A 27,133-nucleotide genomic window follows, 5' to 3' on the forward strand; every position below is an offset into this window, starting at 1 on the left:
ATACTTCCTCTGTTGTTTTTTTAATTTTTTTTTTTTTTGCTTAGGGTGTCTGAGAGGGAACAAAAGGGGTCGTGTTTAGTTGGGGGAGGAGGGGGATGGAGAGGACAGACATCAAAGCCTGTCATTTCCGTTGGGTGGCCAGGGATTCCAGAGTTGGGCCAAAGGTGTATCATATAACCAGTTCGAAATAAAAATTAGGGTTCAAGTAGGGGGGAGGGGAAGGGAGAGGGAGAGCGGAGACCAAGAGAGGAGAGGAAGTGTTATTTATGTTTAAATTCTTCATGGTGAGAGGTAGCCTAGTGCAACATTTCCTTCCAGGGCCCATTTCCCATCTCTAAGTCTTAGGTTGTCTCCCCATGGTGGGAATGTGCTCCTGTCTCACCACTACCTCTTAGAAGTCCTAGCTTGCTTCAGCACTCAGCTCAAGGGCCAGCCCTTATGTGAAACCTTTTCCAAATTTCCCAGAAGCTATCGCGTCTCTTCCAGGGAGATATTGGTAAATGTTTAACAACTGGCTTTACTCCCTGACTACCAAACGTACCCTGGTATACTTTTACATTTAACCTGCATTGTTAATATTTCCTCCTCACTTTCCAGACAACAAACTAATACAATGGTTCTCAAACTTTTGTTTCAGTATCTTTATCCTATTAAAAATTATTGAGGATCTCTCCAAAGTGTTTTTGTTTATCTGGGTTATATTTATAGACATTTACCATATTGGAAATAAAACTATTTTTGAATTTGTAGACCCTCTAAAAGGGTTTCCGAGATCCCCAGGATTCTCTAGACCATACTTTGAGAATCACGGAACTAATAAATCAATCTCTGATTTGTAGAGTTTGCAGATTTCCCACAAATAAATGTTTACACTAAAAAATTTAATAATCCCCTCTTATGGGCAGGCTTTGACACCTCTCTACTCCCTTTCCCCAATTATCTTGTATTTCCTTTGCTTTATATATATTTCTATGGGGGCACGTTATTTCCCCAAGTTGATTGTGAGCCTTTTAAGAGTAGCAACTAGATTTTTTTTTGTCTTGTATTTCCAGCATAGTCCCTGATAATTAGTAAGTGATTAATAAATGTTGTTAATTGATTAGAGCACAGATTAAAAGTCAGAAGGTAGCAGTAGGCCATCTGCAGAAGGTATCTGTATAACGTAATTGAAAAGTGTCTATTTGGGTATGATTGGCCATGATGGATAAGAATTTGAGTCACGACTGAAGTGGCTAAACAACATAGATGACCCTGCATGGAGGTGATGGACTTAAGATAAAAAAAAGAGGATACCTTGATGATGGTAGAAGGTAGATGAAGCCATGGAATCACAGGCCTAAACTAGAAAAGCTTTTAGTCTAGTGGTTCTTAGACATTCTTGGCCCTAGCCAATTTCAGAATCATGGTTCTAAATGCAGACAATAAACTATGGAGGACTACTTTATTTATGGTGAAATAAAGTTCATCAACCCTGTTGAGAATCCCTGAACCAGATTAACTCCCTTATTTTACAAAAGAGGAAATCAAGGCTTCTAGATATTACTGGATCAGAGATATAAAGTAGGGATGGATCTTTGAAGCTATTTACCTGAATCCTCCTCTTTTTACAGATGAGTAAATTGAGGTTTAGAGGTATTAAATAACCTGATAGGAAATTAGCAGAGTTGATATTTGAGCTCAGGTTGCCTCTTTTCCATATCCAGGTTTCTTCCCATTATTCCCCTTGTAAATGACTGAATCTTCCTAGCATCCAACCAGGGTATCTTTAGCTCTGGTGGGGATTTTTCTTTTGCTAATCAAATGATCACTTTGGAAACATAATCAACAACGAACCAAGTATGTCCATATATCTTCAGCCCTGTGACATCTCTCTAAATCAAAATTTCTTTAAAAAATAACATTTAATTTGTTTAAATTGCATATAAAGACAATTTTAAAAAATTTTAAAGCAAATTTTGAGTTCCAAATTTTCCCCCTCCCTCCCTCCCTCCCTCCCTCATCTTCCTAAAATGATAAACAAATTGATATAGGTTTTATATGTGCAATCATATAAAACATCAAATCAAAATTGCATCATGGACATCCTTTGACAACCTTCTCAGAATAACGTTTTTAAATAATTGAAGGAATTGCTAAATTTCAGTTAGAAGTTGGTGGAAATAAATATGTAATTGTTTTCCTATCCAAGTCCTCTGAAATCCATTACAGACCCCTTCATGGGTGTGGACCCCAAATTGTTGATCCAGTACAACCCTCCTAATTTTACAGGAGAGTAAGCTCAGAGAGCCCAAAGCCATTTATTTAGTAGAACAAGCGATCTTCAAATTCAGATCATCTGGCTTGAGACCTGGAACTCTAATAGGGGACCCTTGGTTGCCTTATAGGCCGGGAGTATTTTGATTCCAGACTCAACGGAGTCTTGAAGTTGGCCATCTAGCGTAATCCATAGTAGATAAAAAATCCCCGCTTGACAAGTTGTTGTCTGGCCCTTGCTGAAGTGAGGGAGTCCCTTTTCCTTTGGGTGACTCGAGTTTTCTACCATCAACCTTCCTTTTCCATGTGCCTGCTGTTGTACTCCTGGTTCTTCCCTTTGGGGCTAAGCAGAACGTGTCTGCCCTCCTCCCCCTTCCACAGGACACCCCTTCATATATCTAGACAGCTGTGTTCGGTTTTCCTGGATTACATCTGGAGGGAGTGAGGAGGCTAGGCTCACGTCTGGGAATCTCCACGTATATTTCCTGGCCTCGATGCTTGGCTCCTTCCACTGGCCTTTCATTAAAAGTTTTGGGCTCAGTTCAAGACTGGCTCTTGTTCCAGAAAAGCTATTTTTTCTCTGAATCTATACACTTGTCCATCTCTCTTGTGACCAAAGCAACCATGTAAATGGTCAGTGAAAAATTTCTACCCCAGGTCTCCCTGGAATTCTGTTTTCCGATCGACTGGAATAAAGATTCTTAACCTGGGGTTCATGAATTTTGATAACTGTATTTCAATAACATTGGTTTCCTCTGAAATCCTGTATACTTTTTTTTGTGCACTTAGAAACTTGATTCTGAGAATGGGGCCAGACAGCCCTGTATGTATAAATTCATGGTATAAAAAAGTTAAGGATCCCTGCCAAAGCTTCTATCACATCTGTGATTTCTTCTAGCTCCAAATCTCTGATTATGAAGCCTTCTGGACTCAGACTTTTTAACCTCAAAAATGGAGGTCCCTCTTGACAAATCCCACAAACTTTTGAATAGGGAAATAGGTTTGAATCAGAGTGAGCGTTGGTATAGATTGCAGAGTACTCACTTTTCTCATTGGTTTGAAAGGAGATAACACAATAGTATGAAAAGAACATTAATTGCAGTCATTTAATCTGAGTTAAATAAGGCAATCAGGTGGTGCAGTGGTTAGAGTGCTCTGCCTAAAGTTAGGAAGACCTGAGTTCAAATCTGACCCAAGACACAAGTCACTTGTGTGACCCTGCACAAGTCATTAACTCTGTTTGCCTTAGTTTCCCCATCTGTAAAATGAGCTGAAGAAGGAAATGGCAGTGTCTGTGCCAAGGAAACCCCAAATGGGGTCATGAAAAATCAGACAAAAGTGGAAAATGAGCTAAAAGTCCTAAGCCTTCCACTTATTACCCATTTGACTTTGGGCAAATTGCTCAAAGTCTTTAAGCCTCAGTCTCCTCATTTATAAAATGAAGGAGTTGGACTAGAGACCTTCTAAATCTTGCTTTAAATCCAGGATCCCCTGACTAGCCTGGGATTTTTCTCTAGGCAGCCAATGATCGTTTCTTTGGCTTAGTGGTTCCTGTGGATGACCACAGAACTGGCCAAACTACAAACTATTTGAATACAGAGACAATTTTTATAAAATCTTTGTGCTTCTTGTAAATAGCAGATGCTTAATAAATATTTGCTGAAAGAATCGGTTAGTTAATAAACGTTTATCAAGAACCTACTTTGTGCCAGGCATTGTGCTAAGTGCTGGGGTACAAAAAGAGGGAAAAGACAGTCAATGCCCTCAAAGGGCTTCCAATCTAATGGAAGAGACAATAAGTGAACAAATTTGTGCACTTATATAGAGGATAAATAGGAAATAATTAAGAGAAGGAAGGCACTGGGATTAAAAGGGGTTGGGAAAGAAGATGAGATTTTAGTTGGGACGTCAGAGGAGATGGAAGATGGAGAACTGGAGAGAGAGAGCATTTTGGGCAGGGAAAAGGCATGGAGCAGAGAGATGAAGCATCTTGTTCATGGACCGCCAAGGGACCAGTGTCACTGAATCAGAGGACATGTTGAGGAGAAAGGCGTGGGGGGATTTTAGACTACCATCTTGTATGGGATTCTGAAGCCATTAGAATTTATCAAGGCCGGATTGGGAGATGGCTTGGTCGGACCTGTGCTGAATTAGGGAAGATCACTTTGGTGTCTAAATGGAGGATGGACGATAAGGTTACAGTGTTAGGGGAGAGAAGGGGTGTATTTGGAAGACGTAGCATCTCACCTTGTGTGAGATTGGGTAAGAGGGGTGAGAGATAGGGAGCCATCTAGGAGGATTCCCAGGTTGGGAGCCTGAGCGCTGCCCTTGATGGTAACAGGAAAGGTGGGAGGGGAGAAGGGGAGAAAGTGAATTTCTTTTTGGACATGTTGAGTTTAAGACGTCTCTAGGACATCCAGGTTGAGATGTTTGAAAGGCTATCAGAGATGAGAAATTAGGGGTCCGTAGAGATTGGGCAGAGAAGGTAAATTTGAGCACCATCAGCATGGAGATGGTGGGGAAAGGGTTAAGTCCCGTGGGGTTTGGTTGTTTGGAGACAAATAATCCAGTGGGGTTTGACGAAGTGAAGACCGTTTGGAACCCCGATGTTGGTCTGGGACCAGAGAGGGCGTTGTCCCCCAACCAAGCTTTCAGTTGAAATGGGTCAGTTTCAATTTCAAAGGTTAGATAATGCAAAAAAAAGATGGTAAATTTGCAAATTGTTTAGATTTTAAGTTTTTGGGAAAGTATTTGTTGGAAGAGTTGATTGTGGAGAGATCTTTTATTTCCTCCCCAATTATGTGACCCTGGGATAAATTGGATTATATAAATTAAAGGGAGGGAAAACGCCAGAAAGATAGGGTTTTCCACCAGGAGTTTCCTGAACCAATGAAAATAGTTTCAAAGTTTTTCCCTTTTTCTTTTTCTTTTCCTTTCTTCCCTTTTCCTCTCCTTTCTTTTCCCTTTCCTTTCCTTCCTTTCCCATCCCTTTTTATTTTTCCTTCTTTCTTTCTCTTGTCTTCCTTCCTTCCTCCCTCCCTCCCTCCCTTCCTTCCCTCTCTCCCTTCCTTCCTTCCTTCCTTCCTTCCTTCCTTCCTTTTCCTTCCTTCCTCCTTTCCTCCCTTCCTTCCCTCTTTCCTTCCTTCCTCTCTCTTTCTCTCTCCCTCTCTTCCTCCCTTCCTTCCATCTTTCTTTCCTTCCTTCTTTCCCTCCCTCATTTCTTTGTCCTTTCCCTCCCTCATTTCTTTCTCCTTTCCCTCCCTCATTTCTTCTCTCCTTCCTTCTCTCCCTGTCCCCCCTGCCTTTCACCTTCTGGGTATTTTGTGCTGTAACCTGGGTGCAAAATTTTGCACAACCTCCTCCACAGTAACAATCCCTCCCATCCTTCCCCAGAGGCCACCGCCTTTTTGGGTATAAGCTTAAGTTGGGCCCGATCCCACATTCCTCTCTATATAACTGATAAATCTTCCGTGGAATCCCCATGGGGAGGCAGGGTTTGGCGGGCCCCCAGGCAGGGTTTTAGGGGGAAGAGGTCCTGGGGCAAGGAGAAGGGGGTAGGGGTGTGCCGTTTTCCCTTGGGCAGTTGTCTGTGCAGACTCAGATGTGGTGTGTGTGCACGGGCAGGGAGGGAGAACCTCCAGGAGGAACATTTTATTCGGAGGCCTCTGGCCCTGGCTCAGTGCGTGGCTTCCCGCAGGCTTGGATTTCATCACCTTCTAGCCATCCGCCGTGTTCTCCGTGGAGCAGGGCCAGGGGAGTTGTGGGCTTGTTGTTTCTCTTCTTGCCATATGCCAGCAGACATTTGCCAAACATTTTCTGTCCTCAGAGTGCTGGAATGGCCCAGGGGCAGAGAAGTAGATCAACGTTCTAGGCCTGGAGTGAGAAAGGCCTGGGTTCAAAATCTGCTTCCAATTCTTCCAGGATGTATCTCATCAGGCCTCGGTTTACTCATCTGGAAAATGGGGATGCTGGTAGTGCTTATCTCACAGGGTTGTTACGAGGTTCGGATGAGATAGCAGAATTATGGAATGCAATGAATAAATCCTGCATAATAGAAAATGGATAGAAAATACCTTGCAAGCTTTAGAGTCCCATAGAGATGCCAGTTATTATAATTATATTATATTGATATATAATATATCTTCTCCTCATCTTACAGATAAAGAAACTGAGGCAAAGAGTTTTTGTTTAAGGACTTGCCCATGATCAGACAGTAAATCAGGATTTGAAGCCAGGTTATTTTTATTCCACATCTACTGCCCCATCTTAACAATGGTTTTTCTATTTTTTTGCAAAGGATTTTTTTATTTAGTTCAGCTTAAAACATAAATATTAACAAATAAACACATTTAATTATTTTATTTTAAAAATCATTTAATAGTAGCATATCAGCATATGCGGATGTATATCTAAATATATATGTTGTATATATAAATATATAAATGTATATCTAAATATCAGATATGTTGATGATGTCGGGCCCTTTCTTGATTTGTGCATTTTTACATAAGGAGTAACGATTGGTTTTGAATTTTTGTCACAAGTCCCTCCATTTTTGTAAAGAAACTCACATGGCTCAACTCTGATGGATGCTCCTTTCTTGACATGTTATTTTGTTGGTTGAGTCTATATGGCTGTTGCCCACAGAGGGCCTTTTGGTTCCACTCTTGGATCTTAGTCATTTCATGAGCTCCATCTGTAGGTAAATCAATAACAGGTACATTCCCTAAGTCTATTAGTGTGTGTTTATTGATTGTTGTCCCTTACAGTTGATCTATGAAATGCTGTCTCTTTGTTTTAGAAGTATTTCTATAATGTTTTGGCCCATTTATTATGCCACCTTAAGATTAATGATCTTCTTTTTGACTTAGAAAGTTATTGTTACTGTTGATAATCAACATAATAAAAGATGACAATAATAATCATCTTAACCACTTCACTTCTCTAGGGGAGTTGACAGCCTCTTAAACTTTTGTTTAGTCTGTGACACACCTGCAATCTAATATGAATAGGAAAACATCAGGTTCTAATACAGAGGCGTCAAACATACAACCCTGTTGTTGGAATGACCCAAACCTGACTGAAATATAATTGTGAAATTTTTTTTATAATAATACTTTTTTATTTTTCAAAATATATGCAAATGTAGTTTTCAGCCGTCATCCCTGCAAAATCTTGGGCTCCAAATTTTTCTCCCTCCCTATCCCCTAGACAGCAAGTAATCCAATATAAATGAAACATGCAATTCTCTTAAATGTATTTCCACATTTATCATGCTGCACAAGAAAAATCACATCAATAAGAAAAAAATGAAAAAAAAAACCCAAGCAAAAAATAAAAACAAAAAAGGTGAAATACTATGTTGGGATCTACACTCAGTTTCCTTAGCTCTCTCTCTGTGGATACAGATGGCTCTCTCCATCACAAGTCTATTGAAATTGTCTGGAATCATTTGATTGTTGAAAAAAACCCACATCCATCAGAATTGATCATCATATAGTCTTGTTGCCGTGTACAATGATCTCCTGGTTCTGCTCACTTCACTCAGCATCAGTTCATGTAAGTCTCTCTAGGCCTTTCTGAAATCATCCTGTTGGTCATTTTTTACAGAACAATGGTATATTCCATATACCATTACTTATTCAGCCATTCCCCAACTGATGGGCATCCCCTCAGTTTCTACTTTCTTGCCACTACAAAAAGGGCTGCCACAAACATTTTGCACATGTGGGTCCATTTCCCTCCTTTATGATCTCTTTGGGATAGAAGAGCAGTAATGGCACTGCTGGGTCAAAGAATATGCACAGTTTGATAGCCCTTTACTCATAGTTCCAAATTGCTCCCTAGAATGGTTGGATCAGTAATTGTAAAGTATTTGACAAAATAAATAAAAATACAAAAACCCTAGCTAATAACTAAATTATCATGTGACCCCAGAAATGCTCATATATGGTTTGGTGGGGCCCATTTCTAGCTGAGTTTGACATCATTTTAGCAAGTAGATAACGTGCTAGACTTGAACTCCAGGAAATTTGGGTTCAAGTTCTACTTTGGTACTTTCAAGCTGTGAGTCACTTGTATGACTTTTGTAAGATGGAGATAATCTCCTTATACCTATTTTCTGATTCTTTTTAAAAATTCAGTTTCATGTTCAGTTTCGAATTCTCTCCCTTCATCCTTTCCCTACTTTGCTCACTGAGAAGGCAAGAAAAGCAAATACTATAACGCAGATGTATATTTAGTTAGGCAAAACAAATTCCTGTGTTAACCACATCCAAAAAATAAATAAAAAAGAAAGAAAATATGCTTTAGTTTATGCTTGGAATTCTTCAGTTCTCTCCCTGGAATTGTGTAGTATGTTTCATCACGAATCCTTTGGAAGTTGGTGGGCCAGCGTGGATCAGAATTATTACACTCTTTCAAAGTTCATTAGATTTTTGTTTTTGGTTTTTTATGGTACAATGTTATTTTTATGGTACAAATTGCTCTCCCGGTTCTGCTCCCTTCACTTTGCATCTGTTCATTCAAGTCTTCCCTTCCTAGGTTTGTTATAAAAACTCTAAGGCACTCTGCAAATGCAAGCTATTGATTACATCGTAAGGTCAGAGAATCACTTATTTAGAGTGATTACTGCCCTAATACTCTCTTCCCTTGTTTTTATAAACTTCAGTTTATCAGCTATGGAGACTTGGAGGGTGAGTTTAAAGCCTGCTTCTGACCAAGACTAGCTTAGTAACTGTGGGTAAACCCGTTCTGAATCTCACTTTCTTTATCTGTAAAATGGGAATAAGTAGACCTCCACAACCTGCAGCATCACAGAGCTCTTGTGGGACTCGAGATTGTCTATGTGAAATCCTTTGCAGACTTTGTCAGGCCCATCTTTATTTCTGTTACTATGATGATGAGGAGGAGGAGGATGGTTTCTGCCTTCCTCCTCCCATTTCTCCATCACCCCTTGTAGTTTTGGAATCTTAGAAGTTTTTTCCTAGGGCTAATGACCAGAGACTATCACTGAATCTCTTCCCCATCTCACCTGGGAGCCAGTCCAGATTTCTTTGACAGTCAGGGGAGGGTCTCCCAGTGCTCCGGCAGTGCTGACAGTTACACACCTCACTGAGTTCCTGGGTAAAGACACAAAAGTGTTGCTTTCTTTGCTTCTTGGGGCCCAGAAGCCCTCGAAACTGCACTCCTGGCTTCTAGCAAAGATCCTTAACTCATTGGCAGGGAAATACTCTCAGCAGCCTGGCCTCTTTCAGGGAGGAAGCCCTGGCCCTGATTCCATCAGATAGGAGAGAGTTAGGTATTCACACACACCCCTTCCCATTCCACCCCCTCTTCATTCCTGGGCCTGAATGCTGCCAGGAAAATGGTGGGGAGCTGTCCCTTTCTGAATTCCAGGACTAACCCCTGTACAGCTTCAGATTCCCCACCAGGACCTCCCCCAGACAAATACTCTCTCGATCCAGGGACATTGCCTGCAGAGCATCCCCTTCTCCCTTTCCGGAGGGATGAAAGCTTGTAATTTGAACAGGACAGGAAGTTCTCTTCTTTGGGGTGTGAATCCCTTTTCTGTGTGCATCTTCCCTGGAGAAAGGATGCCCACATCTCTGCTGTCACTTAAAACCACTGTAGGGCAGTGGAGATCGAACCCCTTTTCTCTCGGTGTGTATAGGAACTGGCAGTCAATAGGAATGGGTTTTCTCCAACTCATGGAAGGCCCATTGCTCTTTCTCCTCCCCCATCCTAGCGCAGGTTACCTGATTCCTAGAAGAGGCTAAGGTTGTGCTAAAAGGGACAAATTGGATTCAAGAAGATGCTTTTCATCACATTCTGATTAGTTTCCCTCAGAGAGGAAGGGAATATCAATGCCCTCTTTGTCATCCGGAGGTTCCCTGAGCTTGTCATTCAGTAGATTCATAGGCTTAAGCTGGTCAGGGTGTGGGGATGCTGTCTAGTCTGCCTTCCCCCCACAGGCGACTTAAGGGCTGCTGGCGGCTCTACTTGCCTCAATTCTCCCCGTTTCCATTCAGCAGCCAAAGTTTAGTTCTGTATCACTCCACTCTGGTGCCTTCCTCTCTCTTCTAGGATCAAATTTAAATTCTTTTATTTGGCTTTCAAATCTCCTTCCCATCTGCCTTTGCAGTGTTCTTACATTTCATATATTCTATGTATTACTGTTTGAGCCAGTGACCCTGGATTCCTTGCTCACTGTTGAATAAGACACTTTAGTCTCCAAATGGTGGACGTTTAAAAACATAATCATAGCTTTTTATTTTTCAGAATAAATGCAAAGAGTTTCCACATTCACCCTTGCAAAAAACTTTATCTTCCAAATTTTTCTCCTTCCCTCCCCACCTCAACCTCCCTTAGACAGTAAGAAATCCAATATAGGTTAAATATGTGTGAGTCTTCTAAATATATTTCCATATTTGTCATGCTGTACAAGAAAAATCAGGTCAAAAAGGAAAAAAATGAGAAAGAAAACAACAACAAAAAGGTGAAAATACTATCTTGTGAGCCACACTCAGTCCCCATAGTCTTCACTCTGAATGCAGATGACTTTCTCCATCACTTTTATTGGAATTGGCTTGAATCACCTCATTTTTTGAATAAAAAATCTGTGGATATTTTGACTATCTCTCCCTCATTCTTGGAACTCTCCCTCCCCATGACCATCTTGTGCCCTTATGGCTTCCTATGAGTCGCAGCTCAAATCTTTAAAAGGCTTTTTCTATAGGAAGCCTTTCTGATTGTGCTTAAAGCTAATGCCTTCCCTCGGTCTATAATCTGCAATTTACCATATTATTAGATGTTATTTTAGACTGTGAGGTTCTTGAAAACAGAGACAGCTTTTACTTTTCTGTGTCTCCAAAGATTAACATGATTCCTGGCATATAGTAGGTGCTTAATAAATGCTTGTGGATTTGACACTACCTACCTCCTTTACCCTAAAATTGAATTCAGATCATTTTACACCTCAAATCACAAGTTCCTAAAATCAGGATTTGATTCCTATTGGTAAAATCCATGGCAATTGGGTGGCACAATGAGTGTTAGCAAGATCTGAGTTCAAATCTGGCTTCAGACACTTACTAGCTGGGTCGCATAATCCTGTTTGCCTCAGTTTCCTCATCTGTAAAATGAGCTGGAGAAGGAAAAGGAAAACCACTGCAGTATCTCTGCCAAGAAAATCTCCAAATGGAGTCACGAAGAGTTGGATAGGACTAAAAAGTCACTGAAGAACCATCCTCTGACTCCAGAGTGTCATATAGTCATAGATCTACAGTTGGAAATGACCTCAGAGACTATTGAATTCAAATTTCTTGTTTTATTGATGAGGAAACAAAAGGCCTAGGGAAATAATGTGGCTTGTCCAAGGCAAGCTTCAGAGCTGCGATTTGAATCCAAGTCCACAGACTCTTGATCATCATAGGAGAATAGAACTAGAGCCAGCAAATTCTTCAAAGGCAATCTAGTTCAACCTCCTCATTCTATAGCAGAACAAACTATCTTGGCCAAGGTGACCCAGATGGCAGAGGTGGGATTTGAACCTGAAACCAAAGCCAGTCTTCTCTCTCCTGCTGCTATCCCAGCTACAAATCCATGTGAATCCACTTCCAAATCTGGCAGAATTTCCCTTGCTCCATTCAGAAGTGGGACGGCTGTACCAGGAGACTGTGTCAGGAGTTCAGAGAGCGTGGGTGGGTTAGGGGAGCCCAATTGTGTTTATGGAGGAAAGGAGTTGATATTTAACACCTAAAGAAAGAGAATGACAGGAAACTTGGTAATGATTGTTATTTCTCAGTGATTTGGTTACCTCATAATAGGAGTGCACAGTATTAAAATAAAAAAAAAATCAACTCTCGTTCTGTACAATATTCCCTGAGAGGCAGGACTGCTTTGGAGGTGGGAATCTTGCTGTGTTTTTGCTCTCCTTGCCCCTTGTTTCCTACAGAACTCAGCCCATCTTCTCCTCCTCAAATTCATCAAAGAATCTCTGAGGTGGAAGAGAATTCAGTGGCCATCCAGACCCCAAGCTAACCGAAGGCCAACTCCCCTCTTTGGTACCCAATTTGTCTAGCTTTTATTTGAATCTCTCCAACAAGAGGGATCCATTTAGGCCATGAGGCATCCCACAGCATCACAGACCTAAGTGTTGACAAGGTCCTTGGAGAAAGTAGAATTGTAGTTCTGGAATAAGGTGAGTTTTCCATTTAAAATTATCTATTTCCTCTGTCAAGAAGCATTTGCTAAGGATTAAATATGTTCCAGACCCCTGTCTTCAAGGAGCTCAGTCTAATGGGAGAGACAGCTCACAAATAGATATGTAATTATGAGTCATATCCAATGCATATAGAAGGTAATTCAACACCTCCATTTTACAGATGAAGAAATGGAGGCTTGGAGAGTTAAGTGACTTGTCCAATTTTACAAAACCAGTAAGTGGTAGAGCTGGGATTAGAATCCAAGTCCCTTGTCTTCAAATCCAGTGTGGTGACTCAGTTTCCTCATCTGCAAAAGAGAAGAAGAAGAAAGGCAAATGTCCACTTCCTGCCCCCAAGGAGCTCGTATTTTAATGGAGGAAATAACATAGAAATAACTATATTCATGCAAGATACATCCATAGTAGACAGGCCATAGTCTCAAATGTGAAGGTGCTCGTCTCTTTTTCCCTGAAATATAGACTTCTTTTAAATCAGTCAAAGATCTCAGCTTTGAGGTGGGGGGTAAAGAAGAGCAGACTATGATATTGCTCATCCTGACCTGATGGTCCACTAGAAACCCCAGATCTTTTTTAGAGAAACTGTTGTTTATCAATACCCCCTCCCCAGTCTAATCTTGTAAAGTGCATTTTTTTTAGAGTCAGATCTAAGATTTTACATGGACTCCTATTAAATTTAATTTTCTTAGTTGGGATATTTTTGGATCCCGCCTCTTTTGTCCGCTGTGCTCACTAGCCCTCTCAGCTAACACCCTGCTTGGGGGAACTACTCCAGATGCCAAATAGCATGAACGAGACGGAGGCTTGGGAGAGGGGAGTTGCAAACAGCTGTACTTTGCCTCGCTGAGCTGGACACATTGAGCTGACTCCGGAGTCTGGTGGCTGCTATTCCAGCCTTGGGAGATTCCTGGCTCTGTGCCCCGGGGGCCTCCACAGGGAGGTGGGGAGTCAGGACTGGGGGATCAGGCTTCAGGAAAAGGGATCTATGAAAGCTGGGCGCTGGCTTTGCTCTCGTTTCCTTCCTCTGCAATTTCCTTTTCCTTTCCTTTCCTTTTGGGTTGAACATTTTCAAATGGAGGGAGTGTCAGTATGGGAACTTGGAGTGCAGACTCATTCTCTTCTCCATCCCTCCCTGCACCTTTTTGGAACAGATCTCTCACACACGCATGAACAGTTTGCAGGGGTGGGTCCCATCCTTCCACTATCCAGCCCCCAGCACCGCCCCTTCCCCAGGTGCCCCTTATTCCTTATTATAGCCATCACCCCTCACCTGGTCTTCTTTAACGCTCCCCTACTCTAGCTGCCAAAGTGATTTTCCTAAGTCTGTCCAAGTCACTTCCTTGCCTCCTCCCTATTCCATAATCTCCAGTGGCTTCCTGTACCCTCCAAGATCCAATTTTAAATCTTCTATTTTGTATCTGAAGCTTTTCACAACCTGCCCCTATTCTATTTTATATCCTTCTACATATTCTTCCCTTTGTACTCTTTCTTCTTCTTTCTATTCTTCTATTTGATATCCTTCTACAATTCTTCCCTTTGTACTCACTGTCCCCTATGAGAGGGGACACTTTCAAGACCTGTCACTCAAATCCCACCTTTTGCGGAAGCCTTTCCCTGTGACTGCAGCTGCTGCTTCTTTCCCCTCTGAGGTTACCTTCTATATACTGTGCATGTCTCTTACAAGTACTCAGTTATTTTCATCTCTGTTTCATCCATTAGAACGTGTTTCCCAAGCTCCCAGGGAGTCGTAACCAGGTCTTTGCCTTTCTGTGTATCTCTAAGAATTTACCACAATGATCGGCATATATTAAACACTTAATAAATGATTATGGGTTGATTTCTTCTCCCCCATCCAAAGCAATCCCACAAACTCATACAAAAACCCAGTTCCCGACCCCAAGAGCTCACCTTCCAAGGAAGGAAACAATACAGACATAACTATGAAGATATAAGATACGCACATGAGGGGTTATCTCAAAGGGGAGATCACATATAATCACACAGTTATTGTGGCTTTAGTTGTTAAAGTCATGTCTAACTCTTTACGAGGTACCGAAGTTATTTGTTATTTCCTTTTCTAGCTAATTTCACAAATCATGGAGTAAGCAGGGTTAAGTGACTTTCGAAGGTTCACACCATTAATAAGTGTCTGAGGCTAGCTTTGAACTCATGTCTTCTTGATTCTAAGCCCAGCACTCTGTCCACTGAGACAGCAGCTGGACTCTATTCTTACTGTGCTCTGGACATCCTGTACTGGTAAGGTTTATTTGTTTCTTTTGAACTTAGGTGTGAGATTTTTACATTTATTCTATTAATCATTATCCTAATTGATTCATCCTGACATTCTAGACTATCATGGTTTGTTTTGTTAGTTCCAGATTCTGCTCTCCCTTCTAAAATGCTCCAGCCTGCATTGTTGTACTCCTAGGATTTAATATCAAATACATCATTTGATGCTGTCTTGTATCAGCCATTGGTATTTTCCAGGTATGAGCATTCTCTTCCCAAGGACAAGGACCAGTTTTTTTCCCCCTGAGGCAGTTGGGGTTAAGTGACTTGCCCAGGGTCACCACACAGCTAAGAAGTATTAAGTGTCTGAGGTGAGATTTGAACTCAGGTCCTTCAGTATTGGTGCTCTATCCACTGTGCCGCCTAGCTGCCCCGACCAGGTAATTTTAAAAAATTACAGACCTGACCATTTGACTCCTTACTTGAAAATCTAAATAATTTCCTGTTGCCTCTAAAGTTATTCTATCTGTCTACACTATATTTGTTTTTTATGTTCTGATTTATTTAAATTTTTCCTATTAGAATTTCAGCTTCCTAAGGTCAGAGGCTATTTTTGTTTTCTTAATTTTTTCTTAACATTTTATGCCCAAGACTTTGTACACATCTGGTATATCATAAGTGATTAATAAATGCTTGTTTATTTTTTTTTGATTGATTTAATGAATGGATAGAAAAAATATGTGAATGTGTGAATGCATGAGCAAACAATGAATGATTTAATTTCAGAGCCAGACCTAGAATCTGGACCTCTGGGACCTTCATCCATCATTCTTTCTCTTATATGTGTTGCCAGGGTTTGGGGGTAGAATTTGCTTTGCATGTGTGTGTGTGTGTGTGTCTGTGTGTCTATGTGTCTGTGTGCATGTGACATAGAGCTTCATATATTTCTTGTTGACTTCAGACCCTAGGGCTGCTTCAGTCCCAACCCTATAAATCCCATGCATAGCCCTTCCCACTATCCACTGCTGCTTTGGGCAGACCCCAAACCAGCCACTTGTTCAACCATATTTTTGGTCGTAAATGAGATGGTTGAGCCAATGGTTTTTGGACCAGCTGCCCCGACTCCTTTAATTTTAGCTACTTGAAATAATTACAACCATTGGACCCATAAATTGTATCAATGAGACAAGAGGGGCCTCCAGGAGGGAGGGGGAGCAGACAGAGTTGGCAGCTGCAGTGCATTCCTGCTTGGGGTGCACATGTGTCAGGAGGTCATGTCTTGCTACCAAGGGGCAAGAGGCCTAGGCTTTTTTGGCTGTTGGGAACTGATAGGCTTTGTGGGACCCACCCCCGGCCTGCACCCCCCCCAACAATTCTTCCCCATCCTCACTTCTGGAAGCTTTACCACCTTTGGGAACAGTCTGGCTCCCGGGCCTTTGTCTAAAATGCCTCCCTGCTGGCTTCCATTATGGACACCCTATCTGGAGACTTGGTTACCGGATTTATGAGTGTTATAACCAGCATCTGTCTGAAGATTTAAGGAGAGGAACGAGAGAGAGCGTGGCCCTCCTGATCTCTTATGGCCTTTTGTAAAACTCTATCTCACGAGACCACCGCTGTGTTCCGGGATCCCCGGGGTTCCAGAATGTGGGGACATAAGGGCAGAGTCATAGCCCAGGGACTCCCATGACCCTCTGCAAGAGTGTGATTTCTTTTCATTCATCTGGCAAAATGGTTTTGCAGACCTCAACAGAAATCTGATCTTCCCATTCCACACTACTTTTTATTGGCTTTCTGGGCTCTGCCTACTGGTCAGTCTCTGGTTCCTGCTGTTTCACTGCATGGGAGAAGCAGTATGTTACAATGGAAAGGATACTTGATTAAAAGTGTTGAGAAACCTAGACTCAAATCTTGCCTTGACACTTATTACTGGTGTCAACTATTTAGTCATTTCTTCTCTCTGAGACTTAATCTCCTTATCTGTAAAATGGGACCATTGATTCCATCAATGAACAGATACTTCAGCTTCCATCCTGGAACCCTGGACTTCTGAGTGATAAGTATTCACCATGTCTAGCAATGGTTAAGCACTGATTCCTGGCCATCTCTATGCCATACAAGGGGGAGACTAGGAATATTCCCTCCATCTCCCACCTCCCTTTCTACCTCTGGCTCTGAGAACAGTAATCAAATCAATCAAAAACAGGAGCTGTCTAGTTTTTTGTATTTGTTTCTCCAACACTTATTATAGTACTAGGCACATGGTAGGCACTTAATAAATGTTTTTTCATTCCTTCCCTCCTCTCGTTGTGAAAATGCACTGGGATAATCTATGAAAAGCACATTGCAGCATTAGCCTATGTAGTAATAAAGTCCCTGTCCATAGTCAGACAATGGCGACTTGTGTTTGGCAATTTGGGTTAAGTGACTTGCCCAGGGTCACACAGCTAGTAAGTGTTAAATGTCTGAGGTCGGATTTGAACTCAGGTCTTCCTGACTACAGGGTTGGCACTCTATCCATTGTGCCATTTAACTGCCCCTAAGCTACAAGTTCCTGAATGTATGAAGAAGTCCATCCAGAAAGAGGATTAGTTTTATATGTAGAAGGCTTGGCCCTCCCAATTCCTTACTGTGTCACCTTGGGCATGTCATTTAATCTCTCCAGATTTTATTTTTCCTCCATTGTAACTGAAGCTGAATGATATGACCTTTAAAGTCCCTTTGAATTTAAACATCATGATCAATGAAGCAGTCACTCAACAAACATTTCTGAAGTGCTAACTCCATACCAGATATTGTGGTAGGTGCCAGGGAGACAGGGAAGCTTAGTTCTCTTAGTGAGGGGCATGCTGGGAGGTAAACTCCAATTGCCTCAGGATAATTGCATTGTGAGCAGTTATACCTTAGAAATCAACAAAGCTATAAATTGACATTTGATTTTTTTTATTTTGCGAATTGCCTAGATTTAAGGAAGTGATGAAGAAAATATTAATGATTCAGTTTAAAATGTGTATTTTTTTGGAGAGTAAGTTGTTAAACATTTACATAGTAGGTGCTTAATAAATGCACATACAGAGTAGGTGCTTAATAAATGCTTAATAAATGACTTGACTGGAACATGACTAGTCTTGGGTAGAAGATGTATAAAAGGCTGGGTCATTGGAGTTGGGGGATCTGAGTTCAAATGCCATCTCTTGGGCAAGTTTACTCCCCCTAAATAGACCTTAGTTTCTTTATTTGTCAAATAAGGGAATTAAGTTTGCTGACTTCTGAGTTCTCTTCAAGCTCTGAATCTTTGAGTGTATGACCTGTTTGCAATGGAAAAAAAAAAGTTAAAACAAGAAGAGAAGGAATTAGTTAAATTTGAATCTGATTCTCAGGGAATAAGACATCAGGTTTCCAACAAACAATAGGGCAAGTCGATGTGGAACAATCTTCCTAATTTGACTTTGGAACGATCATTCTTTGGGGACTGGAATCTTGGCAGGGTGACTTTAAGGTGGATTAAGACATGGTGACCTCAGCTACTTCCCTCCCACCCTCTTTCCCCTGAAAGATGTGGGTTTGGAGGGGATTGAGCTGAAAAGGACTTCCCTCTCTTCCGACCCCATAATCGCATCTGTCCGGTGGACGGTTGGATTTCCACCAGATGGGCGGCTGGTCAGGAGGGATGGCCTTTGGAATGAGTCAGTGGTCTCCATCCAATCAGCAATCCCAAAATAAATGGCTCCACTCCTGTAGTTGTGGGAAGCCTGGACTCCAAGAAGAAGAATGTAAATATGTAGCGTGCAAAGTTAACCCTTCCCCGTGTTTCCCAAAGTTTTAGAAATGTCAAGGAGTGGCCATTCTCCACCAAGGGATACAGGATAGCCAAGTTCTAGCGACATGGAACCGCGTAATTCAGTTCAACAAGCTATTCTTAAGCACCTTCTCCATGTTGGACGTCGTTCTGCAAATATAAAATTGGGACTTTTCCTGTTTTTAAAGAGCTTATGGTCTTTGGAGATGCAAAATGTATCTCAACACCTAAAAAGGGACAGGTAAGGGGTGCCATACTGCACAGAGTGCTGGTCCTGGAGTCAGGAAAACTCAAGTTCAAATCTGGCCTCAGACACTTATTAGCCGTGTGATCCTGCACGAATTACTTAAGCCAGTTTGCCTCAGTTTTCTTATCTGTAAAATGAGTTGGTGAAAGTAATGGCAAACTACTGCAGTACCTGTGCCAAGAAAACCTTAAATGGGATCACGAAGAGTCATGATTGAAAAACAGCTCAACTGTAACAATGAAAGCTATAAAGATAAATGCATAGGAACTAATTTCAAAAGGGAGAAAGAAAAGGTTTTGTGTTAGAGGAAGCCCCTGAGCTCTCCTTTGAAGAGGAAGCTAGGAATTCCAGGGAATGGAGGTTAGAAAGGAGACATTGCAGATTGTGTAAAGACAGGGAGGTGCAATGAGGCATGTCAGCCAGGGGAATAGTGAGCAGGCCAGTTGTACTGAAAAGAAGGGACCTAAATGTCAAATAAATATTATAATATCATGATCAAATGATATCAAATATATCAAAATCAATATCAAATAAATATCAGATCAATATCAAATGATAATAAATTACCAGAATCAATATCATATCAATATAAAATATGTCAAAATCAGCATCAAATAATAACAAATATATTAAAATCATTATCAATATCAAATAAATATCAGATCAATATCACATCGTAACAAATTATCAAAATCAATATCAGATCTATATCAAACAACAAATTACAAAACTAAATATTAAATAATATTAAATAAATATATCAATATCAAATATATCAAAATCAATATCAAATAATATTGAATAGAAAAATATATATCATAAACAAATGATCAAAATCTAGATCAAATAATATCAAAATAAATATATCAATATCAAATAATAACAAACATCAAAATCATTATCATATAAGTATAATATGAATAAAAAACAAAATCAATATCAAATAATATTAAATAAATATAATAGCAATATCAAATAAATATCAATATCAACTATATCAAAATCACTATCAAATAATATCAAATAACAAGTATATCAAAATCACTATCAAATATAATATTAATATCAAATAAATTATCATATAGCAATATCAAATATATTTAATATTAAATATATCCAAAAATATTAAATAAAATGGAAAAAGCCTATGGGGCCAAATTGTGAAGGACATCTGATGTCAGACTGAGGAGTTAACTTCTAACTTGTCTGATCTCTAGTTCCCTTGTATTTAAAATGAGGAGAATAATGGGTGCAGTGGATAAAGCACCAGCCCTAGAATCAGAAGGATCTGAGTTCCGATCTGATCTCAGACACTTAATACTTCCTAATTATGTGACCTTGGGCAAGTATTTAACCCTAATTGCCTTGTCAAAAAACAAATTTAAACTATTTTTAAAATTGGGAGAGTGATACCTGCAACACCTACCTGCCTTGAGGGGCTAAAAGGTCATCTAGTCCAATGCCCCCATTTTAGATAAAGAAACTGATAGTCATACACAGAGCTGGAATCACCTTAGAGGCTATTTAATCTAAACATTTCATTTTGCAGAAAAGGAAATAGAGGCCCAGGGAAGGCATAGGCTACAAATCCTGAGCTCAAAGAGATCATAGAGTGACTGAATTTAATCCCTGCATTTTAGAGATGAGGAAATGGAAGCACAGAGAGGTTATGTGATTTTTTTCCAGAATCACAGTTAGACTAGCTAAAGTGAGATTTGAACCCATGTCTCTCTGATTCCATGTGCAGTGCTCCATCCACCATGCTGCTTTATCTCTTCAAGGTCATTATTAACCAAATCAGTTGGGCAAAGCTTCCTGGAGAAGACGGCAGCACCTGACCTGGACTTAAGAAATTTCTTTCTGTGTCTTGATTTGGGTGTTCTTCAAATCCAATGTCTTTGAAAAAAGAATAATGGGAACTGGAAAAAAATAGACTTTTTATTTAAAAAAATAAAAAAGAAGACTGGGTATCAGTTGCAGAAAGATGTATTTGGCTTAGTATAGCCATGGGGAAGGTTTAGCCTTGATTTAAAGAGACCTGGATTTGGGGAGCTGCCCCCACATGAAATGGTCCTCCTTTCTAAGTTAGGGCTACTCATGGAAGCATGTGGATTGAGGGGTGTCTGGGTGAATTTGTTTTTGTTTTTCTTTTAAGGTAACATCAGTTCTCCCACCCATTCCATCTCCTCCATCTGGGGACAAATGTCCTTGTGTAGGGAGATGGACACTTAAGTCTCTCCGAGTCTCATTTGCCTTAGTTGGTTTTGGAGGACGCTTTTTGGCTCTTAAATCTATAATCCAATAATTTTGATTAAGTCAGCCTTCCTGGAACTCACATAAGTAGCATCAGAGTTAGGCTCAGAATCCATATCCCCTGACTTCAAAATTAATACATTTTCCATTGAACTATATTTCTAATGGGGATGAGGGATTGTGATCCAGAGATCCAGAAGCCAACATTAAGGTTAGTTTCTTATAATGGGAGCCATGCTAGAGAAATGAAAGGAGAACCCATAAGGAGACTTACATGTCCAAAAGAGATTTATTAGAGGATAGTCCTTCTAGTTGACTGGACACAGGAAGGGTGTATTATGATTTCTAAGTCACTGTCCAGATTTGGGAGAGGGGTATATTAATGAAACAATCTTCCAAAAATGGCTTCCCAGTTTTCTCTTTTTATTTTGGTAAAATTTCATCCTTGATGTGTATTAAAGCTGGGTCCTCTGCTCCAGACCATTGAGGGTTTTCAGGATGATCATTAGTGTTGTCTCCTTTGCTTCCCAGTCTCTGTTTTGGGATCTTTGAGAGATTTTATTGGGTAAGGAGAGATGAGAGTATGAGATTAGAATATTTATTCATTTATTTGAGGTAAAGCAAAAGGGGGTATGAAGAATCCAATCAATAATCCCAGGGCTTCGGGACTTTGGGGTCCAGGTGGATACTTACCTATGAGGACATAATTGTGGAGGCAGGCTATTTCAGGGCTGAAAGCAACAAGCAATTAAACCCTACATGATTAAAGATCATGAGCCTAAATCTATGAACCTGTGGCTTTCCCAAGGAAGTTCTGTCTTTGGATTGTCCACTCACAACCAAGAAGGATGGCTTGGGTTGTTGGCTGGAAGGAGGACCTATCAGAATTTTTAAATTTTAAATTTAATTTTTTTTATTATTCTATATAAATACTAACTTAGATGCTATAAGGGAAGGAAGAATAAACTTCTAGTAACCATATATCCTAACAGGGGAAGAAAGGCCTTCATTATGGATATAGCTAAGTAAAAAGTTATGTTGCTGTAGCAAACAGTAGCCATTCATTTACCTTCTCAGAGTGAGGAAGGATGACGCTTGTCGATAGAACATTCTATGAAGCAAAAATATCCTTATTTATACACAAAAAAGGAGAATCTACCAAAAATACCCTGAAAAGTAACATAAATCATCATTTAACAGGTCCTATAATGCTATCTAGTCCAACCTCTCTCATTTTACAGATGAGGAAACTGAGACAAGTAGGGTTAAGTGACCTGCCCAGTTTTGTATAGCTAATACGTGTCTGAGGCTGGATTTGAACTGAGGAAGATGGATCTTGATTCTAGCCCTGGAACTCTATCCACTATAGTGTCCCTTAGCTACCCTTTTCATTTGAGAGCCTGTTCTCTTTCAACTACTGAATTCATGGGGTAGTGAGTTTTTCATCAATGGAGTGAAGGATTATTGGGGGGATTCCTGGTTGGATACAGAACAGGGTGGTCTCTTCTGAGTTTCCTTCCAATTCCAAGAGGATTGCAGCCTATTCAAAAACAGGAAAATGAATAGCTTAGCCAGTCTAACATGGGTAAAGGGGAATCATTGAATTTAGAATAGGCAGGTGGGTAGGAGGACCTAAAATGTCAGGCTAAGAAATTTGAATTTCATCTTAGAAGTCATAATTTTAAATAAATGGGCAGGGGAGCTTCAGAAGGCTCGATATACTTAATTCAAAGGAACAAGGAGAGAATCAAATTAATTTTTTTTCTTTAAGAAGAAACTAAACTCTCTTTTAAGTTTCCATCTTCCAAGAAGGTCAGAAGGCTGTCTTCCATATTCCAAACAAATGCCAGAATCAGACAGAGGCTTCCTCAGGTGTGGAAGGAAATGAAGAGGGAGAAATGCTTCTCGGTTTGGAAAGTAGGCCCGGCCAGAAAGGAAACAGAGGAACCGTAATTTATCTTAGAAGGAGAGAATATATGGGTCTTGGGTGGAGGCAGGACCTTGGGGCCTGGAGGAGAACTTGAGACTCTGAGTTTCTTCTTTCCCAACTGGAGATGAGTGATTGGGACCAAACATGAAGAATTCATTTATTCTTTCAACAGAGATTTATCGAAGTCCCTCCCTGGATTTTAGTAAGGCAATTTGGTAAGGTCATGCATGCTTTCCTTGGGGACAAGATGGAGAGATAGGGCTAGCTGATGATATAGTTTGGTGTATTTGGAACTGGTAGAATGAACAGAGCCCAGTATTGGTCTTGAATGGCTCCAGTGTTGGCTTGGAGGAAGGTCTCCAGTAGGGTTCCCTGATCAGCAAAGGATCATGGCTAAAAAATATTAGATGCCATCTTTTATTATTTTTTAAATTAATGTCTTTTAAATTAAATTAATACATTTTTTAAATTAATTAATGAGGAAGAAGGGTCAGATGGAATGCTTCATCTGACTCTATAATCAGATAATTATCTACATATAGATAATTATAACTATAGTCAGATAACTATCCATCTATTGCTAATTAGCAGATGCTTGGGGTGGAAGACATGAATCTCGGACCAATCATTAACATATTGGTTGACAGAGAATACCTGAAAAAATCTTGATAGGGATAAAACATTGAATTTAATCAGATAGAATTGAATAGGGATAAATGTAAAGTCCAACCCTTTGGTTCAAGGAATCAGTGTCACAAGTATAGGATGGGGATTTACATTTATAAAAAAAAGTTCATATGAGAAAGATCTAGATCTTGAGCCTTAGACTGTGAGGGTGATATGGTATTTTAAAGCATATGTCCTGGAGCTGTGAAGACCTAGATTCAAATCATGCTTCAGATCCTTGCTAGTTTTTGTAGTTTCAGGACTTAGTACAGTGGCTAGTACATAGTAGCTGATTAATCAATGCTAGTTGACTGATGGACAGGATTGAGAGATAAAATATGGTTTGAGAGAACAAAGAGGCTGGTGAGATTGGAGTGTAAGACGTAGGGAGGAGCCCGGTCATAGAGCACTTTACAAGTCAAATAGAATTTCATAATTGATAAATATATTGAGAGCCGCTCAAGACTTAAATGTGGCCTCAGATGCTTACTAGCTCTGTGACCCTGGCATGTCATTAACTCTACCTGCCTCGATTTTCTCACTTATAAAATAATCTAATGGAAGGTTCCTTGGGCTGACACTTTCTTGGGCACTAAACTTCCTCCTAAGCCCATTTTTCTAAATGCTTGGCTCCCTTAAGCATAAGACTTTTGAGGAGTTGGGGGCTGAGGAAGAGACATTTGTTAGTATTTTAAGTGGGAGATTTCAGAGGAAATCAGAAGATATTTTTGCTCAGGGTTTTGTCCTGAGTCAGTCAGGTCCGTGACGCTTTCCAGTGAAATATTTTGTCCTCGTCCTCCTGAGCCTCCATCTTGAATGCACCATCTCCTCCCATCATCCCCTTTTCTCTTGCCCCCATTCTCTCTGCACTTTCTGTAGCTGCTCCCCCTTCTTTCTGGCAAACACATGTGAGTGAGTGCCCCGTGTAAGGGATGATTTAGTGAGAAGGACAGCGTACTAGAAGTCAGAAACCCTGAATTCCACTCCTGGTGGTTCCACTTACGAGCTAAAACCATATCCCAGAGTTCTGCTGGACAGCAACGATGTGCTCAGGCAGCCGGATAAATTGATGGTATTGTGGGGAGTTACCTTGAGCCTCAATGTCCTTCTTTATAAAAAGGAATGTTTTCTATGAGGCTTGTTCTGAAGCCTGAGAAGTTTGCAGAGAGCCAAGCTTAACCCGGGGGAACAAATATGAACGGTGGATGAGGTATTTTGGGGCGGGGGGGGAGGAGGTTGTCGATCCTTCCTGGCAGGTGTCTTGTAGCCAATGAGGCCCCTCATCCCCCAGCGACCTCTGAATAAGCAAGAGTTTGCGGGGACCCAGAGAAGCATTTCCTGCTTCCTTTGGCAGCTGTCACTGAAGGTGCTGATGAGCTGGAAGAAGAAGCCGACTGGAAGGGAAGAAGAGCCTCAGCTCTATTCCATGGTGGGAATTAATTTCAGAAAGGGGCTGGTTCTTGGCGGGGGAGTTGGCTGCAGCGGAAAGCGCTTCCTCCAGTGTGAAGATGACAGAAGGCGTGCATCAATAATGATGGAGTTGGGAGACCTTGGGGTCAGCCCTGCCTCGATCCCCTACTGGCTGGGTGAGCTTGGGTAATCCCTTTAATCCCAGAGTGCTCCAGGCATCTCAGACCCCCCAGTTACATAATAATTGCTGATCCATAGATCACTGGGGAAAGAAGAGGAAGTGGTCCTGTGATTTAACTGGTGTGCACATTCAGGAAACTTCTCCCCATGTACATGGGTGCCTGCCCTGTAATTTGGAGCAGGACTTTTCCCATCCAACACATTTTTACAGAGTCTATCTATAGAAAAGAGGTAAATAAACCTGATAAAAACATATAATTCCTGAGCCCCCACATTCAGGTATAGGATCCCATATGAAGTCGCAAAGCACAGTTTAAGAAGCTGGGATTTAGAGAGCAGCCTTTGGTATAGGGAATCAATGACTGCCGTATGAGTCAGAAGTTAAATTGGAACCCAGGTCTTCTTGATTCTGAAGTTCCCAGGTCCCACCATTATCATCAACTTCAATATCACCATGACCAAGACCAAGACCAAGAACATTTCCATCACCACCATCATTACCACCAATATCTTTTTTTTCCCTCAGGCAATTAGGGTTAAGTGACTTGCCCAGGGTAACACAACAGCTAGAAAATGCTAAATGTCTGAGGTCAGATTTGAACTCAGGTGCTCCTGACTCCAGGGCTGGTGCTCTACCCACTGCACCACCCAGCTGCCCCACTACCACCAATATCAACACTTATACTGTCATTAATACCAACATCACCATCACCATCGCAAAATACCAATAGCAACCAAGTCTCCAGACATAGTTGAGCCCTGACTTGCATCTGACATTTATCGATCGCATTAAGGTCTACAAAAGGCTCTTCTCACACTAGACTGATGAATTGGGTAGTCAAAGTGTCTTTTCCCCATTTTGTAGAAACGGAGAAGAGGCGTATCCAGAGATACAGAGCTATTATTAGAGGGACATTCAAACCCAAGTTTTCCTAATTGTGTCCAGTGCTTTCCCCCTTCTATCATTATCACACTTCCTCCTTCCTTCTCTCTAAAAGAAACTCAGTCATTACCTCACTTCCTCAGCAGAGGAAGTTCTTTTTAAAGAACTTTTTAAAGTTCTTTTTAAAATAATTAATTTATTCTAATACACATTGCTTTAGGAATCATGCTGAGAGAGAAAAATCAGAACAAAAGGAAAAAACTTGGGGAAAGAAAAAAATAGAAAAAAGAAGTGACACAGCATGTATTGATTTACAGTCAATCTCCATGGTTCTTTTTCTGGATGCAAATGGTCTTTTCTGTCCAAAGGCTATTGGGATTGCTTTGGATCACTGAACCACCGAGAAGAACCAAGTCTTTCATAGTCAATCCTCACACATTCTTGCTATTACTGTGTACAATGTATTCCTGGTTTTGCTCGTTTCACTCAGTATTAGTTGATGGAAATTTTTTCAAGCCTTTCTATAATCAGCTTGTTCATCATTTTTTATAAAACCATAATATTCCATCACCTCCATATACCACAGCTTATTCAGCCATCCCCCACTTGATGGGCGTCCACTCTTTTTCCAGTTCTTTATAACCACAAAAAAGCTGTTCCAGACACTTAATCAGGATTGCTCTTAATCTATACTCCACGTAGGTAACAAAGGGAAGTAGCAATGAAACGTCAATGTCTGTCGGACCACTGTGCTAAGGGGAATCATTTTTTGGGAAAGGGGTATGGTAGGTCATAGATCTAGAGCTGGAAGCCACTTCAGAGATCCCAGAATCCAACTCCTTCATTTTACAGATGGAGAAACTGAGATCCAAAATAAGGAAGGGTCACATATAAAGTAGGTGGTCATAGGTCATGGGTCATAGGACTAGAGCTAGGATGGACTTCAGAAGCCCTCTATCTTATCTCTCATTTTATTAATGAGGAAACTGAGCCCCAGTGGTGTTGAAAGATTTATTTCAAACTACACAAGTGATAAGCAGAAAGGCAGGATTCCTTGATTT

The 27,133-nt window shown here is 40.7% G+C and overlaps 1 protein-coding gene across 2 annotated transcripts in view; it reads left to right on the forward strand.

The window, feature by feature from the left end:
* MEGF6 (multiple EGF like domains 6) overlaps positions 1 to 27,133 on the forward strand; it is a 367,229-nt gene that overhangs the window by 75,016 nt on the left and 265,080 nt on the right. The window lies entirely within an intron of this gene.

Source organism: Sarcophilus harrisii, chromosome 3, assembly GCF_902635505.1.
Source record: "Sarcophilus harrisii chromosome 3, mSarHar1.11, whole genome shotgun sequence".
In the NCBI taxonomy this organism is placed as follows: domain Eukaryota; kingdom Metazoa; phylum Chordata; class Mammalia; order Dasyuromorphia; family Dasyuridae; genus Sarcophilus; species Sarcophilus harrisii.